The 25,817-nt window shown below is 45.5% G+C and overlaps 1 pseudogene; it reads left to right on the plus strand.

Annotated features, from left to right (window-relative positions):
• Positions 1-5,117: 5,117 nt before the first annotated feature.
• On the plus strand, positions 5,118-25,817 carry LOC110498343 (annotated as a pseudogene).

Here is a 25,817-nt window from a genome sequence, read left to right on the forward strand (position 1 = left end):
TTGCATTGTGTACCCCCCCTAACCCCTGTTTTTACGCTGCTGCTACTCTCTGTTTATCATATGTGCATAGTCACTTTAACTATATATTAATGTACATACTACCTCAATTGGGCCTACCAACCAGTGTTCCTGCACATTGGCTAACCGGGCTATCTGCATTGTGTCCCGCCACCAACCACCCACCAACCCCTCTTTTATGCTACTGCTACTCTCTGTTCATCATATATGCATAGTCAATTTTACCACATCTACATGTACATACTACCTCAATCCGCCTGACTAACCGGTGTCTGTATGTAGCTTCGCTACTTTTATAGCCTCGCTACTGTATGTAGCCTATCTTTTTACTGTTGTTTTATTTCTTTACTTACCTATTGTTCACCTAACACCTTGTTTGCACTATTGGTTAGAGCCTGTAAGTAAGCATTTCACTGTAAGGTCTACACCTGTTGTATTCGGCACACGTGACAAATAAACTTGATTTCCTTTGATTTAATGACTCTTAGCTTTCATTTAACATCCAATTTGATATGCTCCTATGAACTTCACATGTTGGGGCTCATGGGACCTTTTGCATGGAAGTGACCTGAAATACAACTTTTTTTTAAATCATTATGACCCTTCATCTAGTCCTCTAGGTAGGGGTAATGAACTTGTAAATTAAAAAAACAACAACAAAAAACACTACTTTGTACTTGACCTGTATTTGACTCTGTACTTGTCCTGCAATTTTACCTGCAATTTGACATTTGACCTTTGTGCTAGAGACAAATGGCTTCATGTGCAGTAAAGGTCAAACCATGACTGTCATAAGGATATAAGTGTGTTTCCCTGTGATGTTCAGAGGCCAAACGACAGTGATCTGAAATGTGGCAAAACTGTCCTAAATGTTATTAAATGTAATAATTTGATTGACTATGGCTTTGGCACATGTATCAAAGTTATTACTGTACTGGGTCAAATTGACCCAGAACATCATCCGTGTATAGCTTTTTCGAACATAAAGGAAGGGTTCAATTGAAAGTTTATCAGTACCTGTATCAGATCTCTGCAAGTTCCAAAATCTTTTTAAAAAGAATGCCAAATCCTACTCTTATTCAGCATTACTATAATATACTTTTGTACAACTTTTCCAAAAACTGTATGGAACATTATAGCAAAGAATAGCTATAATTCCTCATACAGTGTATTGACCTACATAACGTGCAACGGGTAGTTGTTGTAAGTTGCTACAGGACAGTAGACAAGATCCCTGAGAAACAAAACATTAGACAATTATATTTTGACGCAAAACAATTGCCAAATGGAAGAATCAATACTGACAAATCTGCAAAACACTTATTCTAGAGAGAACTCAACTAAACGTAAGAGTCAGAGTTCCCCATCATGGGGGACCCCAAGATCTGCTTCTGAGCACCAATATCTCATTTTGATGGTGAAGACCATTCTTCATTTGCATTGTATTTTGTCAATATAGGATGATAAATATTTTTGTAATATGTAAAAATATATATATATTCTATTCTATACTACACTATACTTTAATTAATTACATTAAACATGATTTTAGATAGACCAGGTCCGTTTCTGAACTTCTTCAAGCTCTCATTAGTGTAAAGGAGGTTTCTGAGTTGGTGTCCTATACTGCTGTCCCACTTTATCCTTGAGTAAATATCCAAGCTAATTTAGGTCTCAATACATTTTTTTACTTACTAAAAGACCAAATGATGTCTAAAAATGTATCCTCGTGTCTCTGACATTTACACAGATTCAATGTAACTAAATAATAAATAAATGCAACACCAATGTTAAGATGTTTACTAACATGAGGACTTTTTCACTTGCTTTTTAGAGAAAAGCTGTCAAGTGGTGAGTGTAGCTGGTGCACAGAAGTCAGGAGAGCAGAGATGAGTGGACAAAGCACTTTACTAAGGCAATCATTTGCACAGAATGCAACCTCGTTACAAAACAAATGTCCAACGAACAAGTGAGGCAGCACAAAGTACAAAACCCAAGTACAAAGTACCGGCTGCCACAAAGCACAGGTAATAAAACAAAACCCGGCGCAAACCAGCAGGAAGCGTGCCAATCTTGACAATAAACCATTCCCCACACAGACATGGGGGGGAACAGAGGGTTAAATACACGACAAGTAATGAGGGAAATATAAACCAGGTGTGTGGGAAAACAAGACAAAACAAATGGAAAATGAAATGTGGATCGGCGATGGCTAGATGACTGGTGACGCCGACCGCCGAACGCCGCCCGAACAAGGAGAGGAACCGACTTCGGCGGAAGTCGTGACAAAAGCAGTGAGAATGCTGATGAACAGAAGTCTCTAAGGGTTTACTTGACCCGTTAATCTTACATTCAGTGAATAAATGATTTCAGTGAAAAGTTATGTTGATTGTTGAAAAGTTATGTTGATTGTTTTAAGTGATGATTTGTCTTAAGTGATGATTTGGCCCTGAGTGAATCCTTAGCATGTAGGCAGGGGCCTTAGGAAACAAGGTACAAGCATGTTTCCTGTACACTGGGTGGCAGCGTAGCCTAGTGGTTAGCGCGTTGGACTAGTAACTGAAAGGTTGCAAGTTTGAATCCCCGAGCTGACAAGGTACAAATCTGTCGTTCTGCCCCTGAACAGGCAGTTAACCCACTGTTCCTAGGCCATCATTGAAAATAAGAATATGTTCTTAACTGACTTGCCTAGTAAAAAAATCAATAATCTCAGCTTTAGGATTTTTTGTTTTAGTGGAACTGGAGATAACAGAGCTGGACCTGGCTAGATCTGAACATTGCACCATAATGTTTATGATTCAGTACAATTGATGTTATTCATTAAGAGAATTGCCATTTAGTACGTAAAGGGTCCAGAGTTCCAGTGATGTTGTGGGACTTTGACTGTGAACTCAGGATGTTGTCTAAACAAATATTGACTCAATTTTGAGAAAACATCTAAAACTTAGGTAGTATATGAGAAATATTGATAAAGGTGATATAATATTTGTTCATGCAGTAAAATTATTCAAATTGATTTGCCCATTATGTGTGATCTCCAGTGTCAGCAAGGTTAAAGACCTTTACGAAATACTGAAATTATACCAATACATGACAGAGAGAAGAAATTACGTGTCTGGGACATCCAACCTCAGGAATGGCCCCAATGTCATGTCAGGTAGGCTCGAGTTATGCCTGCTGGTAACTGGGGGGAACTGTTATCTTACTGATCCTTCCTCACTAAGTTTGCCTGACCCTTCCTCTCTGGTTATCATCCTCCTCATTCAGATGGAACTCGATGTCCTACTAGAATGCAGCTTCGTTTTTCACACGGCGGATTGTGCCTTCTGTGAGATGTTGGTCATGAACCCCCAGGGAGAGGCTGTGTATAGACAGGCTGCAGGAGCTGAGGCCTTCCAGGCTGCAATGGAGAAGTCAGTGCAAACATTTACCATAAAGATAAAACATGTATTGATCATTTGTACATAGAATGCGCTACTAGTCCCTCTTGTAAAACGGTTCTCCATCCTCCAAGTCATCAGGAGAATGAACAGCACAGCTGTGTATGGGGACATCTTTGTGTACAGTCCAGTCCTGACTTCCACTGGGTCAGAGATATGCTCATTTTGGCCCAATACAAACAAAGCAAAGACATTATGTACGCTCTGGCAAACACTGTCAGGAAGTAAGTGAAATTAGTCTTTCATCCCAAAATAACTGGAATCATAGATATCTCATCAATTGCCTTTCTTTTTTTCTTTCTTTTTTTTTTATCGAGGAAAATGTTAATGTTAATTTGACCATAAAAGCTTTTTAGCCATTTAGATTTTTTTATTCAATTATTTTTTTAAGTTAACCACCAGAGGGCAATACATCACAATACAATTCAGAACTACTGGGTAACATATTCCCAAATCTCATCTGCAGGTTTCACCCAGGACATCCCACCCCTGAGGTCAAATAGGTGAAAGAGTTCATGGATACCATATTGGGAGACTGCTCAAGGGATGAGGATATGACTTTCCTGATACTAAGGGTATACAACCGCTTATAAGCAATATTACAAGTCATGTTTTAAGTATTGTGTTGTTTTATACCTAACATACAGATACAGCTAGAAATATGTGTGCTGTGAATGACAGGTCAGAAAAACTCTCTTGGAGGGGTACCAAGATGCTGAGAGCCCCATCCAGAAACGTGTGGCAGCTTATCTGGTGCTTATGAAGAGTCCTGACAATGTGCTGCTTAGCAAGGTGATCGCCATGCTGAAGGATGAGCAGGACCCACAGGTCAGGAGCTTTGTGGCCTGCTGCATTGACAGCATCTGCCACTCTGTTGATCCCAAAATGCAACAGTAAGTGACTGTTTTCTACATGATATGTTCAGTCACTCCCTCTTCATTTACATGATTAATTTAATGTGTGTGATCACAGTGGTGGAAGGTGTTGATGTTTTCTGTATCTCCTACTGTATATGTATTTGACACCTGGCTAAGGAAATCATCTTCATTGAGTTTCTATTTTTCACAGTTGCGTAAAGTACTCAAGTAAAAAATACTTTAAAGTACTAGTTAAGTAGTTTTTGGGGGTATCTGTACTTTACTATGTATATTTTTGACAACTTTTACTTTTACTTCACTACATTCCTACAAGTTTTTTTTTACTTTTTACCCCATACATTTTCACTGACACCCAAAAGTACTCGTTACATGTTGAGTGCTTAGCAGGACAGGAACATGGTCAAATTCACGCACTTATCAAGAGAACATATGGTCATGCCTACTGCCTCTGATCTGGCAGACTCACTAAACACAAATGCATTGTTTGTAAATTATGTCTGAGTGTTGGATGTACCTCTGTACATTTTAAAAGCAAGAACATTGTGTCTTCTGCTTTGCTTAATATAAGGAATTTGAAATGATTTACACTTTTACTTGAGTATATTTAAGTATATTTATACTTAAGTATATTTGACCAATTCCATTTACTTTTGATTCTTAAGTATATTTAGAACCTAATACTTTTAGACTTTTACTCAAGTAGTATTTCACTGGATGACTTTCACTTTTACTTGAGTAACTTTCCATTAAGGTATGTGCACTTTTACTCAAGTATGACAATTGGGTACTTTTTCCACCACCGATTTTTCATCTGTCTGTCCAGCTGCAAAATCATGGGCTTGATTGTGTTCAATAGAATCGCAGCAATATAATACCCTTTATTGTCCTAATCCCCATAATCATTTGTGCAACTCAAGTAAGTTGTGGGTTCTGAAAAGTGCTCTCTTTCTCTCTTCCTCAAGAATAAGACCTCAATATAATAAGTTAGTATATCGAGGAGGCATTGCATCAGCACTCTGTTAATAACCACTTCGCCACAATGTCCCGCACCTGCAAAATGGACACCGCCATGGGCTCCATAAAGAGCAACAAGATCTTTGATTCCACTGCATCCCTGCCAAAGGCAGTCCTGCTGGAGACCACCTTCAAATCCTTCAGGTATAACAGTGATATGTTAGAGGTTTTTTAAAAACTATAGAAACTATAAAATATATATTTGTTTAATAAAATGAAACATTTACTTAAAATGTTTCTTATTTAAAATAATATTGCATCAATATTGGTGTGATTACATTGATATCTTGTCTCCCCCTTTTTTCCCACTTCCATTTTCAAGGTCTGTATTGAAGGAAATGGATATGAACTGAGCCTTGAGGCCCTTTTTGGAGAGCAAGGTTTCACCCCTGTCTCCAAGGCCTGTACTGGGCTGGTCTCAAGATGCCAGACTCAGTCCAACAGGTGCTGGAAAACTGTATCATTTGATATATTGCTGCTCAAGGAATAGTCTTTTCGTTTGGCTTTTCAGTGTGAGCTGAAGTATTCAAAGACATTTTTAATCATCCATATCTTACAGGCCCCACAGGACCTCGTAAGAGACATTGGACAGAACCTCCAAAAGCTTGTCAGGGAACTGCACTCTCAAGACTCCGCTGAGGCCATGGCCTACCTAAGGATTCTTGGAGATGAAGTTGGATACATCAAGTCCAGTGAGATGGAGCACATGGCCCCGGACCCTAGCTATGAACTGACGTGTTCTTCAAGATAATGCCTCTTAAGGTAAATCATTGTTGACTGAATAGGTCATTCTGAGGGGGAAAGCATATAATAATATACAGTATGTGGAAACAATATAACTAAACAAAACAGTAAATTACAAATGAAGCTAAACATGATTTCAATTATTTCTATACATTTAGAGTATAACTGACCCACACCCAAAGTCTCTTTGTTTCAATTAGCCATGCAGTCTCTGATGTCCAGCGTTGACAATGAGCTTCATGCCCACTATATCTTCCTGGATTAGAGTTTTTCCCTTCCCTCTGTGTCTGGCTTACCCCTGAAATTCTCCTTGTCTGGTGTCTTCGCCCCTGGAGCTAAGTGAGGTCTGAACTTTTCCCCTGGCATGGTAAACTGCCTGCTCTTTTGTTTCTATTCAATTAAATGTATAGGCCTTATGGAACCTGTTTGATGGATTTGGACTATATTTGGACAAATTCTTTCATTTATTTCGGATCCTAGGTGATTTTTACGTGTAAATTATGCCTTTCTTACCTGTAGCAGCTGTATTTCATGCAATCTATTGATGTGGAGTATATTACACAAATGGGCCTCGACATTCCTGAGTTTGTGGTGGCTGGCATCGAGATGCACACCAGCATATACCATGAGAGTTTCCTGAGTGCCAAAGTCACCATTAGCAGTAATGTTATCAAACTCTTCACATCTGCACCCAAGGGAACCACTCAGCTTCTATTCAGTGTCTGGTGGGAATTACTCTAACTTCAACTTAAATGATTTTACTTCTAATAATTTAATTTTAAATATAAGTGGCACATTATGGTTAGCTCACATACATATTAAGAATCCAGTTTGTATTAAATGCCATCATTTTTTAAATGTAGACCAACTTGACTTAAACCAGCCTCAACTTGCATCAGTTATATTAAGCATTACTATATGATGATTCCTACAACTCTTCAAAATCCAGAAAGAAGCTGATGTAAGTGTCCTCCACCCAGACTAAGATGGTGCCCTCTATAGGAGAGAGCATGACAGACTCCACTGAGTGCCAGCTCCTGTTTACTGGTATGAATATCTGCACCACACTGTGTTACGCCAACGCAAACTCAGACGATGCTCCATACTACCCCCTTACAGGGGAGAGCAGGTGAAGGCTGCGTCCATTGCTTGGATTTCCAAACATGATTGATTTCAACTGTATCATTCTATTTATTAAAAGGATAATCTTTAAGAGACACATGTCTGTCAATCCATTAGGCTTGATGTGGAGCTCCAACCAACAGGGGAGGTCACAGAATACACTGCTGCCATTACTTCTGAAACTCTCAGAGGGGGCAAGGAGGGACGAAAGAAAATGGACTCTCTGAACCTATCCCCGAGGGTGGAAGGTATGTGTGTCCAATGGAGAACAAAAAAAATTGAATTAAGACGGACAAATGCCATAAATATCCATATAAAATCAATTGGGGTCTGCAGAGCGCAGACCACTTGACTTTTTCCATATTTTGTTACTTTACAGCCTTATTCTAAAATTGATTAAATTTTTAAAAATCCTCAATCTACAAACAATACTCTATAATGTCAAAGCGATAACAGGTTTTTTAGGAATTTTAGCAAATTCATTAAAAATTTAAACAGAAATACCTTATTTAAGTAAGTATTCAGACTCTTTGCTATGATACCTGAAATTGAGCTCAGGTGCATCATGTTTCCATTGATCATCCTTGAGATGTTTCTACAACTTGATTGGCATCCACCTGTGGTAAATCAAATTGATTGGATATTATTTGGAAAGGCACACACGTTTTGTTTTGTGTGGAGGCATAGATCTGGGGAAGGGTACCAAATAATGTCTGCAGCATTGAAGGTCCCCAAGTACAAAGTGGCCTCCATTCTTAAATGAGAAACGTTTGGAACTACCTAGACTCTTCCTAGAGCTAGCTGCCTGACCAAACTGAGCAATCGGTCAGGGAGGTGACCAAGAACCCAATGGTCCCTCTGACAGAACTCCAGAGTGACTCTGTGGAGATGGGAGAACCTTCCAGAAGGACTACCATAGCCGCAGCACAAACAGGCCTTTATGGTAGAGGCTAGATGGAAAACACTCATCAGTAAAAGGCACATGACAGTCCGCTTGGAGTTTGCCAAAAGGCAGTTAAAGACTCTCAAAACCATGAGGAACAAGATTGAACTCTTTGGCCTGAATGCCAAACATCATGTCTGGAGGGAACTTGGCACCACCCCTACGTTGAAGCATGGTGCTGGCAGCATCATACTGTGGGGATGTTTTTCAACGGCAGCGACTTGGAGACTAGTCAGGATCGAGGAAAAGATGAACGGAGCAAAGTAGAGAGAGATCCTTGATGAAAACTTGCCCCAGAGCGCTCAGGATCTCAGACTGGGGTGAAGGTTCACCTTCCAACAAGACAACGACCCTAAGCACACAGCCAAGACAACACAGGAGTGGCTTTGTGTAATGAAGGGGCGGTGAGTCGAAAGCAGGTGCAGGTGAAACATTTTAATAAAACAAAACCAAGAACATGACACTAACATAAGGCAGAACGCCGATACAGAAGGACAATACCAACTGGTGAGTGAACATGGGAGAGTAACATATAAAGGGGAGGAAATAAAGGTAATGGAGTCCAGGTGTGAATCATAATGATTAACAGGTGTGTGTAATCTAGAGACGTCATATGCCGGGGGGGAGAAGCAGGAGCAGACATAATCCTCAAGATGAAACACAGGGGTCTCACTGCGGTGACGGTCTGCCTGTTCCCTCTGACGATGAACGGCGTGCTGGGGTCTCACGTGCGCATTGTTCCACACCTCCTCCATGTGCCGGAACTACTCATCTACTACAGGAGCCAGGGTCTGGCCCGGGGTCCATGGGGCCAGGGCCGGCTGGAAACCCAAAACACACTGGAAGGGGTTCAACCCAGTTGAGAAGTGACGTAGAGAGTTCTGGGCATATTCTGCCCAAGAAAGGAAATGTGCCCACTCAGCCTGCCGGTCCTGACAGTGACTCCTCAGGAACCTCCCCAGCCCCTGATTCATCCTCTCCACCTGCCCGTTAGACTGAGGCCGATACTCGGATGTGAGGCTAACCGTGACCCCGAGCTTCTCTAAGAAGGCCCTCCATACTCGGGATGTGAATTGGAGGCCACGGTCCGAAACGATGTCCTTCGGAAGGTCATAATGCCAGAAGACCTGCTGGAAGACTGAAAATCTATCCACTCCCACCAGAATGGTGAAGAAACCATCAGAAGGGGGAAGATCAGTAACAAAGTTAATGGATAGATGGAACCAAGGTTGCTGAGTCACGGGAAGTGGCAGGAGCGTCCCTGCTGGAGCATTTCCGGGGGGGAATTGGTTTCAGCACACACGGAACAGGAGTTGACATATCGAGTAACATCCTGCACCACAGTGGGCCACCAGTATTTCTCAGTGAGGGAATGGATAGTGCGAGAAATCTCTGGATGTCCAGCGATGACAGGTGTGTGCCCAGGTCAGCAGCCGATCCCTTAACCCTGTGGGAACGTAGATACGCATGGGAAGATAATTCTGAGGTGCGGGCTCCCTCTCTAGAGCCTGGTGAATGTCCACATCTACTTCCCAAACCACTTGTCCCACGACTCGGGATTATGGGATTATGGGTGCCCTCTGGCTAGGAGCCCCCCCCCCTGAATCGTAAGTGTGGGACAGGGCATCGACCTTGATGCTCTTAGAACCTGGGCGATAGGTCAGCATGAAGTAGAACCTGGTGAAGATGAGGGCCCACGTGGCTTGGCACAGATTCAGTCTCCTCGCTGTCCGCATGTACTCAAGGTTCCGATGGTCGGTGAGGATGACGAATGGTTCCTTGGTGCCCTCCAGCCAGTGTCTCCACTCCTCTAATGCCAACTTCACCACCAAGAGCTCCCAATCTCCAACGTCATATTTCCTCTCTGCGGGGGACAGTTTCTTGGAGAAGAAAGCACAAGGATACAATTTTAATGGGTCCCCCTGTCTTTGTGACTAAACTGCCCCCACACCCACCTCCGATGCGTCTACCTCAACCACAAATGGTAGATTGTGATCTGGGTGTTTTAGCAAGGGGCCGGAGGTGAAACGCTCCTTGAGGAGACGAAAGTCCTCGTCGGCTGCTGGAGACCAAACCAACCTACGAGACCCACCCTTGAGGAGGGAGGTGAGAGGGGCAGCGACGGCACTGAAGTTCCTGATGAAGCGGCGGTAAAAGTTGGCAAACCCCAAAAACCGCTGTAATCCTTTGATGGTGGTTGGGACTGGCCATGACCTTACCGCATCTACCTTCTTCCTCACTCCCTGCAGGCTGATTTGGTAGCCCAAGAAGGAGACAGCCCTCTGGTGGAATTGGCACTTCTCCGCCTTGATGAACAGGTGGTAATCCAAGACTGCTATAATGCGAGTGATGTGATCTTCCAGGTTGGTCGAGAAGATCAGGATGTCATCGATGTACACAATCACCTGGCGTCCGAGCATGTCCCTGGACACCTCATTGACGAATGCCTGGAACACTGACGGAGCATTGGTTAAGCCAAAGGGCATAACCAAGTACTCGCATTGACCAGACATCATGCTGTACGCCCTCTTCCACTCATCCCCCTCCCGGATGCAAATGAGATTGTAGGCACTCCACAGGTCCAGTTTGGTGAAGAACTGGGACTCGCGGAGCTGCTCGATGGCTGACGGCACCAGCGGGAGAGGGTACCGATACCTTGTGGTGACGTCTCGATTACCGTGGACTCAATGACAAAGGCGTCCTCCCTCCTTCTTGGCCACGAAGAAGAAACCAACCAATGCAGGGGACGTGTACCAGCGGATGAAACCCTGTTGGAGCGCCTCTTGAATGTAGTCCTCCGTGGTCTGGGTCTCAGCCACCAACAGAGGGTAGATGCATCTGCACGGAGGTGTAGCACCGGAAAACTACTCAATGGTAAAGTCCCAGGGTCGATGAGGAGGGAGACAGGTAGCGCGGGTCTTGGAGGATACCTCCCTTAGACCCTGATATTCCATTCAGGTGACCAGTTGGGGATTCTCATCCTCGACCATGAGATGGTAGGGTTATGGCGCTGAAGCCAAGGTAGGCCGAGGATGATCTTGTGAACTAGTGCACTGGTGATGAAGGGTATGTTTTCCTGGTGATTGGGCTCCACGGTGAGGTTGAGTGTTTGGGTGATGTGTGTGATGGTTCCGGATCCTAGAGATCGACAGTAGAGACTTTGAACCGGTAAAGGAGAGGAGAGCGGGTAGGTAGTAATATTGAGAGAGGAGGCAAGGGTCTGAGTCCCCCGAGGTGCCGGAATCCACTAAAGCTGTAGACACAGGGCATGAGGGACAGGCAGCCAGAGTGATGGTACTACAAAGAATCTAACAGGAAGAGCAGTAGATGGAATACCCCTACCTCCATGGGTTCAGGCCCTGATGCCAAACACTCACCGAAGGAGGGAGAGAAGCGATGAAGAGGAGGTTATCCAGACGGATGGCCATCTCAATGAGTGCGTCCAGGGTGAGGTTGTCATCTCGGTTGGCCAGTTCCATCTGGATCTCCTCGCGCAGACCTCTTCTAAATAACGTGCTGAGCGCCGGCTCATTTCATCCACTGGTAACTGCTACTGTCCGGAAGGTAAGCGCATACTCAGCAGCTGTCTGATTCCCCTGCTGGAGCTGAAGCAGATGCTCACCTCCCTCTCTGCCCTCCGCGGGATGATCGAAAATACATGAACCCCTCATAAAACCCAAGAAGACTATCAAAAAGAAAATAGCAAAAGGAGAATGGGAAATACACGCTGGTTGACTTGCCTAACATGCAAGACGAACTGGCACAGAGAGATAGGAAACACAGGGATACATACACTTGGGGAAATAAGCGACACCTGGAGGGAGTGGAGACAATCACAGGAACAGGTGAAACAGATCAGGGCGACACATAAGGCAGAATGCCGATACACAAGAACAATACCAACTGGTGAGTGAACATGGGAGAGTGACATATAAAGGGGAGGAAATTATGAAGGTAGTGGAGTCCAGGTGTGAATCATAATGATTAACAGGTGTGCGTAATGATGAGTGCCAGGGCCCTCATTTATCAATGTTGCCTACAAACATAAATGTTCGTAAAACATGCAAGCAATAATTTATAAGCAAAGTGTGGGATTTATTCATTTGTACTTATACTTGAGAATGTGCGTACATTTAAGCACACCTCTGACCATGCGTACACACAGCACCTTGTGGTAGAAAAGTCAAACTGCTAATGAAATACCATCCACCAAATGGAGAAAGGATTGACATACTGTATCAAATAATAAACTATGAAGAAAAAAGATAATACATTAATGGTTTATTCATGTATTTCTTTCATAGACACTTATCCCACTAATAGTTTTCTCAGGGTGCTATCAAATTCATAAATATGAACCCATTTAAGCCTAATTAAATAATAAAATAAATTAGAAAGGGAGTGGAATGTAAGGTTGGAGGCAATTTAGTTAAACCAGTTAAATAATATTAAAGGCAACACTGAGGCATCGTGACTTGTCCAACATGGTAAATCTTGCATTGCTGGAGGATCTGGCACAAGCTGCATTACGCAGGGAGCGTGTTTTCAGGGAGCGTGTTTTTAGAAAGGGAGACGAAACGCACCAATGCCATCCCAGTGCATACCCAAGTCCTCTCTACCCTGGGATTTTTGAAGGGAGATTGAGGATCGGTCTGGCATTTCACAACCAACCATGAGCCGAATCTTGCCTGCAGCCCTTGTGGCATAATTTCATTGACCCCACAATACATACGGTTTCCACTGCTGTGCAACAGGCCAGAGTGAAAGGGATACCATAGCTGGATTTCCCAATGTCATTGGAGCAATTGACTGCACCCACATCACAATAAAAGCACCATCATTGAACAAATTCAACTTATTCAACTGAAAAGGTTTCCATTCTGTCAATGTGCAGGTCCTCTGTGATTCAAATTTGGCTTTGTTGAATGTAGTGGCCAAACGGCCAAGTGGGACACACGATTCATTCATTGTGCAGGACAGTTCAGTTGGCCCTAACCTCCAGGAAGGAGCTGTTGAGGACGGATGGCTTATTGGTAAGTGACTTATGTTTTATTTGCAAGGTTTTATTTGCCATGTTAGACCTCTACTGGGAAACAATATCTGAATGTTGTGTTCAATACTGCAGGACACCGGGGCTACCCATTAAAACCATGGCTGATGACTCCCCTCACAAACATCTCAAACCAACAAGAGGCAAAGTACAACCAAGCCCACGCACGCACAAGAGCAACAGTGGAGCGCACCATAGGCCTGCTGAAAGGGCATTGCCTGGCTGCAATACCAGCCTAGCAAGGTTTGCCTCTACAATGACATTCCTTCAAATGCCATTACGTGAATGTAATACAATGTGCAAATTCCTTTTTAGGTTTGCTACATTGTCAAGGCTTGCAGTGTGCAACATTGCAATCAAAAATGGCATTCCCCTGAATGATCCACCCAGACCCACTCGCCAAAGAGGACACCCTTCTTGTAGGCCTGGGGATGAGGGGTCAGCCAAATCACCCACATCTGTCAAGATTTCATGTTTTTTTTTATTTTTGTTGTATTAATTTTGTTACATTTATTTTGTTATATTTATTGTCAAGAAAAAATATTGAGATGTGGTCCATGTCTGAATATTGTTGCAAAAATAAAGCTTGACATACCATCAGTTGGTGTGTCTGGTATTCCTTCAGGGTCTACGAGAGGGTCCTCAGTATCACCATCACAAATGATGCCACTGAGGTCTCTCCAATTATGCTGCCAATGTGCTGGTCCATAGCAGACAGTGGAGAGTCACTCTTCCCTCCTCCTGTTGCACTTGTCATTTTTGTGGATCAAGCCATTGCTGAGGGCTCCAAAAAGTATGGCTTCTTTTGTTTCCACTTTGGTGATCAAAAGTATATTTTGATCACCAAAGTAATATTTCTGCGTCCGAATAGTTTTTTTGGGGGGAGGAACAGGAGCAGATGTGACACTTTTGGTACAAGCCTCTGAATGTCCTTGAGCGACCAAGCTAGAGCCCGGACTTGAAACCGATCGAACATCTCTGGAGAGACCTGAAAATAGCTGTGCAGCGACGCTCCCCATTCAACTTGACAGAGCTTGATAGGATCTGCAGAGAAAAATGGGAGAAACTCCACAAATACAGGTGTTTGTAGCGTCAAACTCAAGAGACTCGAGGCTGTAATCGCCGCCAAAGGTTCCTCACCAAATTAGAGTAGAGGGTCTGAATACTTATGTAAATGTGAGTTTTCAGTTTTCATTTTTTTATACAATTGCAAACATTTCTAAATACCTGTTTTTGCTTTGTCATTATTGTCACGCCCTGACCATAGTTTACTTTGTATTTTCTATGTTTTGATTGGTCAGGGTGTGATCTGAGTGGGCATTCTATGTTACATGTCTAGTTTGTCTAGTTCTATGTTCGGCCTGATATGGTTCTCAATCAGAGGCAGGTGTTCGTCATTGTCTCTGATTGGGAACCATATTTAGGTAGCCTGGGTTTCACTGTGTGTTTGTGGGTGATTGTTCCTGTCTATGTGTTTTTCACCAGATAGGCTGTTTTAGGTTTTCGTTACGTTCATCACGTTCTTTATTTTGTACTGTTTGTATTTAGATTCGTGTTGCTATAGTCACAATAAACATGGATCGTAATCTACACGCCGCATTTTGGTCCGACTCTCCTTCTCACCAAGAAAACCATAATAGAATCACCCACCACCAACGGACCAAGCAGCGTGTCAACAGGCAGGAGCAGCGCGAGGAGAAGCGCAATAAGGATTTCTGGACATGGGAGGAAATCCTCGACGGGAGAGGACCCTGGGCTAAACCAGGGGAGTGTAGCCGCACTAAGGTGCAGCGGGAGAAGAAACAACAGGAACAGCCCAAGGAGGAGTACAGTATGGAGTATACTACTTGGGAGGAGATCGACAGGTGGGCGGCCGACCCAGGGAGAGTGCCGGAGCCCGCCTGGGATTCGCTGGAGCAGTGCGAGGAAGGTTACCGTAGAATGGAGGCGGTGAAAGCAGAGAGGCGCTGGTATGAGAAGGCAGCTCGGCGACGCGGATGGAAGCTTGAGAGGCAGCCCCAAAAATTTCTTGGGGGGGGGCTAACAGGGAGTATGGCTATGCCAGGTAGGAGACCTGGGCAGACTCCCTGTGCTTACCGGGGGGCTAGAGAGACCGGACAGGCACCGTGTTATGCAGTGGTGCGCACGGTGTCTCCAGTGCGGGTGCATAGCCCGGTGCGGTATATTCCAGCTCCGCGTGTCTGCCGGGCTAGATTGAGCGTCGAGCCTAATGCCATGAAGCCGGCTCTACGCAGCTGGTCCCCAGTGCGTCTCCTTGGGCCGGTTTACATGGCACCAGCCTTGTGCTCGGTGTCTCCGGTTCGCCTGCATAGTCCAGTGCGGGCTATTCCACCTCGCCGCACTGGCAGGGCGACCGTGAGTATTCAACCAGGTAAGGTTGGGCAGGCTCGGTGCTCAAGAGCTCCAGTGCGCCTGCACGGTCCGGTTTTTCCAGTACCACCTCCACACCCCAGCCCTCCGGTAGCAGCTCCCCGCACCAGGCTTCCTGTGCGTGTCCTCGGCCCAGTACCACCAGTGCCAGCACCACGCATCAGGCCTACAGTGCGCCTCGCCTGTCCAGCGCTGCCAGAGCCTCCCTCCTCTTCAGCGCTGTCGGAGTCTCCCGCCTGTTTAGCGCTGTTAGAGCCTTCCTTCTCTACAGCGCTGCCGGAGTCTCCCGCCTGTTCAGAGCTGCCAGTTAGCATAGAGCTGCCAGTTTGCAAAGAGCTGCCAGTTAGCATAGAGCTGCCAGTTAGCATAGAGCTGCCAGTTAGCATAGAGCTGCCAGTTAGCATAGAGCTGCCAGTTAGCATAGAGCTGCCAGTCTGCATGGAGCTGCCAGTCTGCATGGAGCTGCCAGTCTGCAAGGAGCTGCCAGTCTGCAAGGAGCCGCCAGAGCTGCCTGTCTGCAGGATGCCGCCAAAGCTGCCAGTCTGCAAGGAGCCGCCAGAGCTGCCAGTCTGCAAGGAGCCGCCAGAGCTGCCAGTTAGCATGGAGCAGCCAGGGCCGCCAGTCAGTATGGAGCAGCCAGGGCCGCCAGTCAGCATGGAGCAGCCAGGGCCGCCAGTCAGCATGGAGCAGCCAGGGCCGGCAGTCAGCATGGAGCAGCCAGTCAGCATGGAGCAGCCAGTCAGCATGGAGCAGCCAGTCAGCATGGAGCAGCCAGAGCTGCCAGTCAGCATGGAGCAGCCAGTCAGCATGGAGCAGCCAGGTCTGCCAGTCAGCATGGAGCAGCCAGTCAGCATGGAGCAGCCAGAGCTGCCAGTCAGCATGGAGCAGCCAGTCAGCATGGAGCAGCCAGAGCTGCCAGTCATCATGGAGCAGCCAGTCAGCATGGAGCAGCCAGATCTGCCAGTCGACCAGACTCTTCCAGATCTGCCAGTCGACCAGACTCTTCCAGATCCGCCAGTCGACCAGACTCTTCCAGATCCGCCAGTCGACCAGAATCTTCCAGATCCGCCAGTCGACCAGAATCTTCCAGATCCGCCAGTCGACCAGACTCTTCCAGATCCGCCAGTCGACCAGACTCTTCCAGATCTGCCAGTCGACCAGACTCTTCCAGATCTGCCAGTCGACCAGACTCTTCCAGATCTGCCAGTCGTCCAGACTCTTCCAGATCTGCCAGTCGTCCAGACTCTTCCAGATCTGCCAGTCGTCCAGACTCTTCCAGATCTGCCAGTCGTCCAGACTCTTCCAGATCTGCCAGTCGTCCAGACTCTTCCAGATCTGCCAGTCGACCAGACTCTTCCAGATCTGCCAGTCGACCAGACTCTTCCAGATCTGCCAGTCGACCAGACTCTTCCAGATCTGCCAGTCGACCAGACTCTTCCAGATCTGCCAGTCGACCAGACTCTCCCAGATCTGCCAGTCGACCAGATTCTCCCAGATCCGCCAGTCGACCAGATTCTCCCAGATCCGCCAGTTGACCAGATTCTCCCAGATCCGCCAGTCGACCAGATTCTCCCAGATCCGCCAGTCGACCAGATTCTCCCAGATCTGCTAGTCGACCAGGATCTGCTGAAACCGCCAGCCAGCCAGGTTCTGGTAGTTTCTACTACCTGCCTGGGCTTCCTCTCAGTGCTGAGCTTCTTCTCAGTGCTGAGCTTCTTCTCAGTGCTGAGCTTCTTCTCAGTGCTGAGCTTCCTCTCAGTGCTGAGCTACCCATCTGTCCCGAGTTACCTCTGTCCCGAGCTGTCCCTCTGTCCCATGTTATCATTGTGGTGGGTAACCTATTTAGGGACGTTTAGGAGGGGGATTAAAACTGTCATGGAGTGGGGTCCACGTCCAGCGCCAGAGCCGCCACCGCGGACAGATGCCCACCCAGACCCTCCCCTATAGGTTCAGGTTTTGCGGCCGGAGTCCGCACCTTGGGGGGGGGGGTACTGTCACGCCCTGACCATAGTTTACTTTGTATTTTCTATGTTTTGATTGGTCAGGGTGTGATCTGAGTGGGCATTCTATGTTACATGTCTAGTTTGTCTAGTTCTATGTTCGGCCTGATATGGTTCTCAATCAGAGGCAGGTGTTCGTCATTGTCTCTGATTGGGAACCATATTTAGGTAGCCTGGGTTTCACTGTGTGTTTGTGGGTGATTGTTCCTGTCTATGTGTTTTTCACCAGATAGGCTGTTTTAGGTTTTCGTTACGTTCATCACGTTCTTTATTTTGTACTGTTTGTATTTAGATTCGTGTTGCTATAGTCACAATAAACATGGATCGTAATCTACACGCCGCATTTTGGTCCGACTCTCCTTCTCACCAAGAAAACCATTACAATTATGGGGTATTGTGTGTGGATTGATGAGGAGAAAAAAACAATTGAATCAATTTTAAAATAAGGCTGTAACGTCACAAAATGTGGAAAAAGTCAAGGGGTCTGAATACTTTCCGAATGCACTGTATCTGTCCTCTCCATATTAGGTGCTGAGCCCACAGAGGCGACCGTAACACTGAAGTACTGCAAGGACACTCTAACCACTGACGTCCAGATCCCTGATTACGACAGGGATAAAGCTGGCAGTCACAGACGGCAACGTCAAGGGGAAGAAGATGCGTGGCACAATATTTCACAGTTGTTTCTAGTTGGCCGTTCCAGGTAAAATAAATCACAGTGTTGTAATTCTTTCCAGTCTTCCTCTGTGCAAAAAGTCATTATGAGATATGCTAAGTGTCAGACAGCTTTTTCTCTGTGATGTGTGACCTGACAATGTCAATAACAAAATGTAACTGCAAACAGTAATGATTAAAGTCTTACATCTGGTTTTCCCATACATATGACAACAAGTTTGAGGTGAAGATGAAGTCCGACCTGAACTCTGAGATTCAAAACTCATCCCAAATACAGAAGATTACCAGAGGCAGCTACAAAAGCTCATTGATGACATACTAGATCAGAAAGTGGCTAAAACTGATATGAAAGTGCAGCACATTATTACCAAAGCCATTGAGGTGAGGGATGTTGCTGCTGTGTTTGAAATATATTTTGGTTAATGCCATCGGCAGTAATTTTTCCAATTGTCTACTCCCAATTGCAGCAGTTTTGTTTCCATTGATAACATTTCTCTACAAAAAGTATCAATCACAAAGTATCTCTTTTTAGGCAAGCAACATTTAGACAAGGTTGCTTCACAAGGTTGCTGGAAGAAACAAGAGGAGCCTCGCTGAACTCACTCTGCTCACCGGGCCTGAGAATCTGTTCCTTCAATCGTAAGTATCTGACAATTCACATATTAAATGGGTAGGGGTTATTTCCATTTCAATCCATTCAATTCAGGAGATAAAATTAAATCTCAATTTAATAATGGCAAAGTGTCAGGGGAAACAGAATAAATTCATCACTAGTGACAATAAGTTAATTTGTCACTTTCTTGTTTTTTTGTTTATTTGTTTTTACAACAGTGACAGCCCTTACAAAAAAAGATTGCAGTTTTAAAACTGTAACTGCAGTTCCACTGCAAACTTACTGCAGTAAAAAAAATGGTGTTATTTTGGACGCAGTATTTGCAGCATACTGCAGTTCTACTGCATTCTAACTACAGTTATACTACAGTGTACTGCAATTATACTGAACTTTGACTCAAACCTTTTTTCGTAAGGGAGTTTATTCAGATACCAGTTCAACCAGAACAAAATGGTTGTCTACCTTGTTGAGCCTTTGGGAGGAAAATCTTCTGAAGAGCTAAACTTTCCCACTACCCTGTACATTCCTTCGATCAATGTTACTGAAATAGGTTGGATGACTCCTGCCAATGAGACCCAAATCCTAACTTTCACCATACCCAGCTCTTTTGATGTCATGCTGCCCTTGCTTATCTTTGCTGAGGTGACCTCCAAAGTGATCAGCAACTTCTACAAATGGGACGGATCCATCTCTGGGGGAAACAACACTGTTGATGCTCCCAGCTATATTGCTCATTATAAACTGGGTGGTTTGAGCCCTGAATGCTGATTGGCTGACAGCCGTGGTATATCAGAACATATACCACGGGTATGACAAACCTTTTATTTTTATTGCTCTAATTACATTGGTAACCAGTTTATAATAGCAATAAGGCACCTCGGGGGTTTGTGATATTTATTATTACTTACATACAACGGGTTACCAACATATTCAAATAATGATTGACATATTTTAATTAAAAACGTTATTTTGATGAATGTATTGATACTATTTCATCCTACCACAAGATATAGTCCAGGAACAAATCTATGGTTGCTACCCATGCCGGCTGGTCGTTCGTTCTATTCTAATAGAATAGAACGATATCACCATATCACAATGACACCATATCACAATGACAATGGTTTCATCCAATGATTTCAGGAACTGTGGAAGATAATCTGAAGTACCTCATCAAGGGTCCCTGAGCCACAGTTTCATTGATGCCAGCTTCATTGTCCTTGAAACCTTGAGTGTGACAGACAAACTGAATGCCCGGGCCAATGACAAGATTGAAGCCTCAAGTCCCCTGGGCATGCAGACCTTTCTGTACTACTCTGCGAAGTCAGAGCACTTCTGAAGAGGTCACAGGGGACGATAACTTGGATGGAACCATCAGAGTGGGCTCATTGAAAGCTGACTCTTCCTACAGCCATAACTATGCCATTCGCCCCCTCAAAAGAGAAGGAAGAAGAGAGTACAACCTGCGGGTGAACTCGACACTTATCCAGGCTCACAACATGATCAAGGGAGTGTATGCCAATTACAAGTTGTCCATTGTGTCCAAATCCAATGTGCAGGACGATGCCCTCAAGCATATGGCAGAGCTCAACTACAAGGATGGCCAACTATCCCTGAAGTGTGATGCTGTTTCCAACACTCTGGCCAATATACTTAACAATAAAGTTGAGCTTGGAATCTCCAGTGAGGTAATCTTTTTGAGAGTCCCAGGCTAATGATGCAACAAACACGGGCTTACTCCCTTCTCACAGGATCCATGAACTCTGATGGTCTTGAAGTCAACTCTGAAGGCTCCCTTACCTTTAAAGATGGCCATGGATTATATAAGTCCACTGTGACAGTGAACAGAAATGGACTGGTTACCAGTGGCACCAACAGCATGCAGTGCAGTCCCTTGACATTTGAAAACATCTACAATGGTGACATAGTGGCACCACCCTGACCTCCACGACCAAAGGAATGGCTGAAGAAAGCAGTGTCAAGCTAAGTTTGGAGGGCAGAATATCAAGTACTGAGGCTTCACTAGGTAGGCAGTACCGTCAGAGGCAACGCCTATGATTCAAACGCAAGAAGCACAATTAAACTGGCATTGAACAGGAGGGGACCTTCCCCAACAACATGAAGGGATCTCTGCAGGACATGAAGACAGAAAACACCCATGGTCTGAGTCTCACATTATGGACCCTGGCTTTCTGCTCTTAGACAGACTACTTCATCTGTGAGGATGATACAAACATGATATAAAGGTTGGCATGAAGCCTTGTTTTACCTCCATTGACATGAAAAATTATCTCAAGTTCTTTGACCTCCGTATGACCAATGAAGGCCACGTGAAGATGAAGCCTACCAAGCTAAACCGGACTGGAATTGTAAGAGGAGCCTACGGAGAAGAACATGAGCTCAGGCACACTTTCTGACCTACAGTAGCTGGCACACTGAAGTTTAGCACAACTGGGAAGATCATGGATGCACAGATGAGACACAACTGTGAAATTTAAATTGCAGGACTGACCTCCAGTGTCAATGTCAATGCCAACAGTGATGGTCTGGTGGACCTGTTTGGGAAGCAAACTGGGCAGCTCTACAGCAAGTTGCTTGTGAAAGTAGAGCCTCTTGCACTTGCTTATTCACATGACTGCCTGGCCTCAACCACACCTGCTAGAGAGTGGAGAATCTGCTGCTCACCTGGATAACACATTTGACGGTCTTCTAACACCCAGTGAACAGTCATTGACCTAGAAGACTAAATCCAAGTTTGACAACCACGCTTATAATCAAGACTTATAACAATGCTGAGAAGCTCAGAGAAGGAAAATCAAGAATTCAATGCCTCCAGTTTCTTGAAGTTTGACAAGAACAGTGACTCACATATCGTCAAGCCTCCCTTCATTAAAATACTTCCAGCTGCTTTTGAGCTTCTCATGAATGCTGTTGTCAATGCTCCGGAGGCCATGCAACAATATATCATCAGTTTAGACATTAACCAGCTAATTGGTGGGCTAAGACTTCATTTGGACAATCTGCAAGTCAGTGACAAGTCAATGAGAGAGATTGATTTTGAGTACAAAGTGAATGAGGTGAAAGAGAAACGGATTCTTTTGACACAAGAGTATGCTGTGACACTGGAAGACTTGAAGGCCTCTGTGGAGAATGAACTCCACCAAAATCCGAGACCTGATGGCTACAGTCATGAGTGGAGAGTGGAGAGTGGAGACTTTCAAATGCCATTCCTCTCACAAATTGGAAATCAACTGAAGGACTTTGATTACCATTTTAAAATCAGAGAGACAATTGTCCGAGCTATTGATGCAATTGAGGATGTCATCAGACAGATTGATCTACAGAAGCTAGGCGACAGACGTGTTGCCTGGTTGGGGGACATTGATGGTAGATTTAGAATCAAAGAAAAACTTCAAGATAAAATTAATGATTTGAAACAGGTTATTGAGACCTTTGATGTCACAATGTTTTTCCAGGATCTGAAGGATTACTGATTAATGATCCAAAACATAAAGCAACATCTACAATGGAATGGTTCAAAAATAAACATATCCAGGTGTTAGAATGGCCAAGTCAAAGTCCAGACCTGAATCCAATCGAGAATCTGTGGAAAGAACTGAAAACTGCTGTTCACAAATGCTCTCCATCCAACCTCGCTGAGCTCTAGCTGTTTTGCAAGGAGGAATGGGAAAAAATTTCAGTCTCTCGATGTGCAAAACTGATAGAGACATACCCCAAGCGACTTACAGCTGTAATCGCAGCAAAAGGTGGCGCTACAAAGTATTAACTTAAGGGGGCTGAATAATTTTGCACGCCCATCTAAATCAACCTGAACTGAACAGGCTGTCCTGCAGTTCAGGTTGATTTAGATGGTGGGAATGACGAGGTCAGTGAGAGAGGCACTAAAAAGGAGGAAATCTCAACCTCTGCTGTCTTTAGTGCATCTTGTTTAATATATCTTGGTCCTTGGCCACCTTGCGGATTTTCTCAATTAGTTTGTTCTGCTGAACAGAAATGTAGCCGACCTTGTTGGTTTAGGAGTCACTTGACTTTTGCATATAGATGAGTACCTCCTCTCCTCTGCCGTTAACTCTATCTCTCATATCTTGAAGAACTTTATATCATCGAAGGCTGTAGTATCAATCACATCTGTCATCATCTTTACGGCAACTTTTGGCTCTTTGAGTTGTTCCTATTATTTGAAGATTCTCCGGAAGAGCGATTCCATATGCTTCAATTTGATTATTAACATACAGTGCCTTGCGAAAGTATTCGGCCCCCTTGAACTTTGCGACCTTTTGCCACATTTCAGGCTTCAAACATAAAGATATAAAACTGTATTTTTTTGTGAAGAATCAACAACAAGTGGGACACAATCATGAAGTGGAACGACATTTATTGGATATTTCAAACTTTTAACAAATCAAAAACTGAAAAATTGGGCGTGGCAGCTCCTGGCTGACTGACGGCTCTGGCAGCTCCTGGCTAACTGACGGCTCTGGCAGCTCCTGGCTGACTGGCGGCTTTGGCAGCTCCTGGCTGACCGACGGCTTTGGCAGCTCCTGGCTGACTGACGGCTCTGGCAGCTCCTGACTGACGGGCGGCTCTGGCAGCTCCTGACAGACGGGCGGCTCTGGCAGCTCAGGACAGACGGGAGACTCTGGGAGCGCTGGGCAGGAGGAAGGCTCTGGCAGCGCTGGACAGACGGGAGCACCTGTAGGGAGGAGACGGAGAGACAGCCTGGTGCGGGGGGCTGCCACCGGAGGGCTGGTGCGTGGAGGTGGCACCGGATAGACCGGACCGTGAAGGCGCACTGGAGGTCTCGAGCACCGAGCCTGCCCAACCCTACCTGGCTGAATGCTCCCCGTAGCCAGGCCAGTGCGGCGAGGTGGAATAGCCTGCACTGGGCTATGCTGGCAAACCGGGACACCATGCGTAGGGCTCGTGCCATGTACCCCGGCCCGAGGAGACGCACTGGAGACCAGATGCACTGAGCCGGCTTCATGGCACATGGCTCGATGCTCACTCTAGCCTGGCCAATACGAGGCACTGCAATGTACCGCACCGGGCTATGCCCGCGCACCGGGAACACCATGCGCCTCACGGCATAACACGGTACCTGCCCGGTCCCTCTCTCTCCACGGTAAGCACGGGGAGTTGGCTCAGGTCTCCTACCTGACTTAGCCACACTCCCCGTGTGCCCCTCCCAATAAGTTTTTGAGGCTGCCTCTCGGGCTTCCAGCCGCGCTGCTGTGCAACCTCCTCATAACGCTGCCTCCCGGCTTTCGCTGCCTCCAGCTCTGCCTTGGGGCGGCGATATTCCCCAGCCTGTGCCCAGGGTCCCTTGCCATCTAATATCTCCTCCCAAGTCCAGTTCTCCAGGTATCGCTGCCTCTCGTCACCACGCTACTTGGTTCTTTCTTGGTGGATGGTTGAGCACGGCCCGAAAACGGCGGGTGAACTCCGGGTAGTGGTCCAGAGTCTGGGCCGTTCCAGACAGCGTTGGCCCATTCCAGGGCTCTACCCGTCAAACAGGAGACGAGGAGGCTCACACTCTCTTCACCCGAGGGATTCGGACGAACGGTAGCCAGGTAGAGCTCAAGCTGGAGCAAAAATCCCTGGCACCCAGCCGCCACTCCATCGTACTCCTTTGGGGGCACGAGACGCAATGCGCTGGGACCAGACGATGACGGAGGAGGAGTGGGTTGTGTCGTCTGTGTGGGAGCTGGGGTGGATGTCGGGAGACCACTACTCTCCCATCGCTCCATCCTCTCCATCATCAGGTCCAACGCCGAACCGATCCGATGGAGGACGGCTGTGTGATGGAGGACGCGCTCCTCCATCGATGGAAGAGGGGTGGTCACTGCTCCTGCTGACTCCATGGTAAAAAGGTGCGGGCTTCTGTCAGTACTTCTAGAAGTAGTGGGTAGAGGAGTCAGAGCAGGGTAGTAGATACGTGGATAGTTTATTCCCAAAGCAACAGTGTCGGTCAACGCCACACACACGGGCGCTATAAGACCCAGTCCAAAACAACAGGACGAAACGGTTCGAGAAAAAATAACATCCACAGAAATCACACACACCAAATAACAGAAAACAGGCTCCCTAAACATGGATCTCAATCAGGGACAACGATTGGCAGCTGCCTCTGATTGAGAACCATTCCAGGCCAAACACAGAAATAGCAAATCATAGAAAACTAACATAGACAACCCACCCAACTCACGCCCTGACCATACTAAAACAAAAGACAAAACAAAGGAACTAAGGTCAGAACGTGACAATCTTTCAGGGTATATTGTCATAATTTTAATGTGGATATCACCAACCAAACCTATGTTGGTGTGAGCTTCTGCGATGCTTCCGCAAGGATGGCATCACCACTTTCATGGCTTCAGTTGGTTTCCTCATATTCCTTCTTACAGGGAGGTCACCTTCACAGGTGTATGGAAAAGTGTTCAGCCTCTAACTGGTAAGAAACACCTGAATTACTGGCACTTTTATTTACTGCACATACTACAAACGTCTTTACTATAAATCGTCATAATGAAAGCTTAGAATTTTCTAGATGTTATTTTTTATGGACACAATACACAATACATTGGATTATTTTTGCTATATTTAGTGTTTATACTGAAGGTATGAGACAAATGCTGATCCCCTCTTGTTCCTTATCTATCCAGTCTAACCCCGACAAGGATACAGACATAGTGAGTGTCAAAGCCACTCTGAAGAGCTCTGAGAAGTTGAGTTTCCAGGTTGCCTGGAATATGGATACCATGCATTCCACCATTGAAGGGCTCAAAGAGCAGATGCCTGCCATCACAGATGTGCTGCTCAAATTCATAAACACGTATCACATAGCTCACTTTGGCTTCGATGTAAACCGTGCCTCCATGAAGCTGAAGAACTGTCTCCAACGTCCTTGA

This window comes from Oncorhynchus mykiss, chromosome 19 (genome assembly GCF_013265735.2).
Source record: "Oncorhynchus mykiss isolate Arlee chromosome 19, USDA_OmykA_1.1, whole genome shotgun sequence".
In the NCBI taxonomy this organism is placed as follows: domain Eukaryota; kingdom Metazoa; phylum Chordata; class Actinopteri; order Salmoniformes; family Salmonidae; genus Oncorhynchus; species Oncorhynchus mykiss.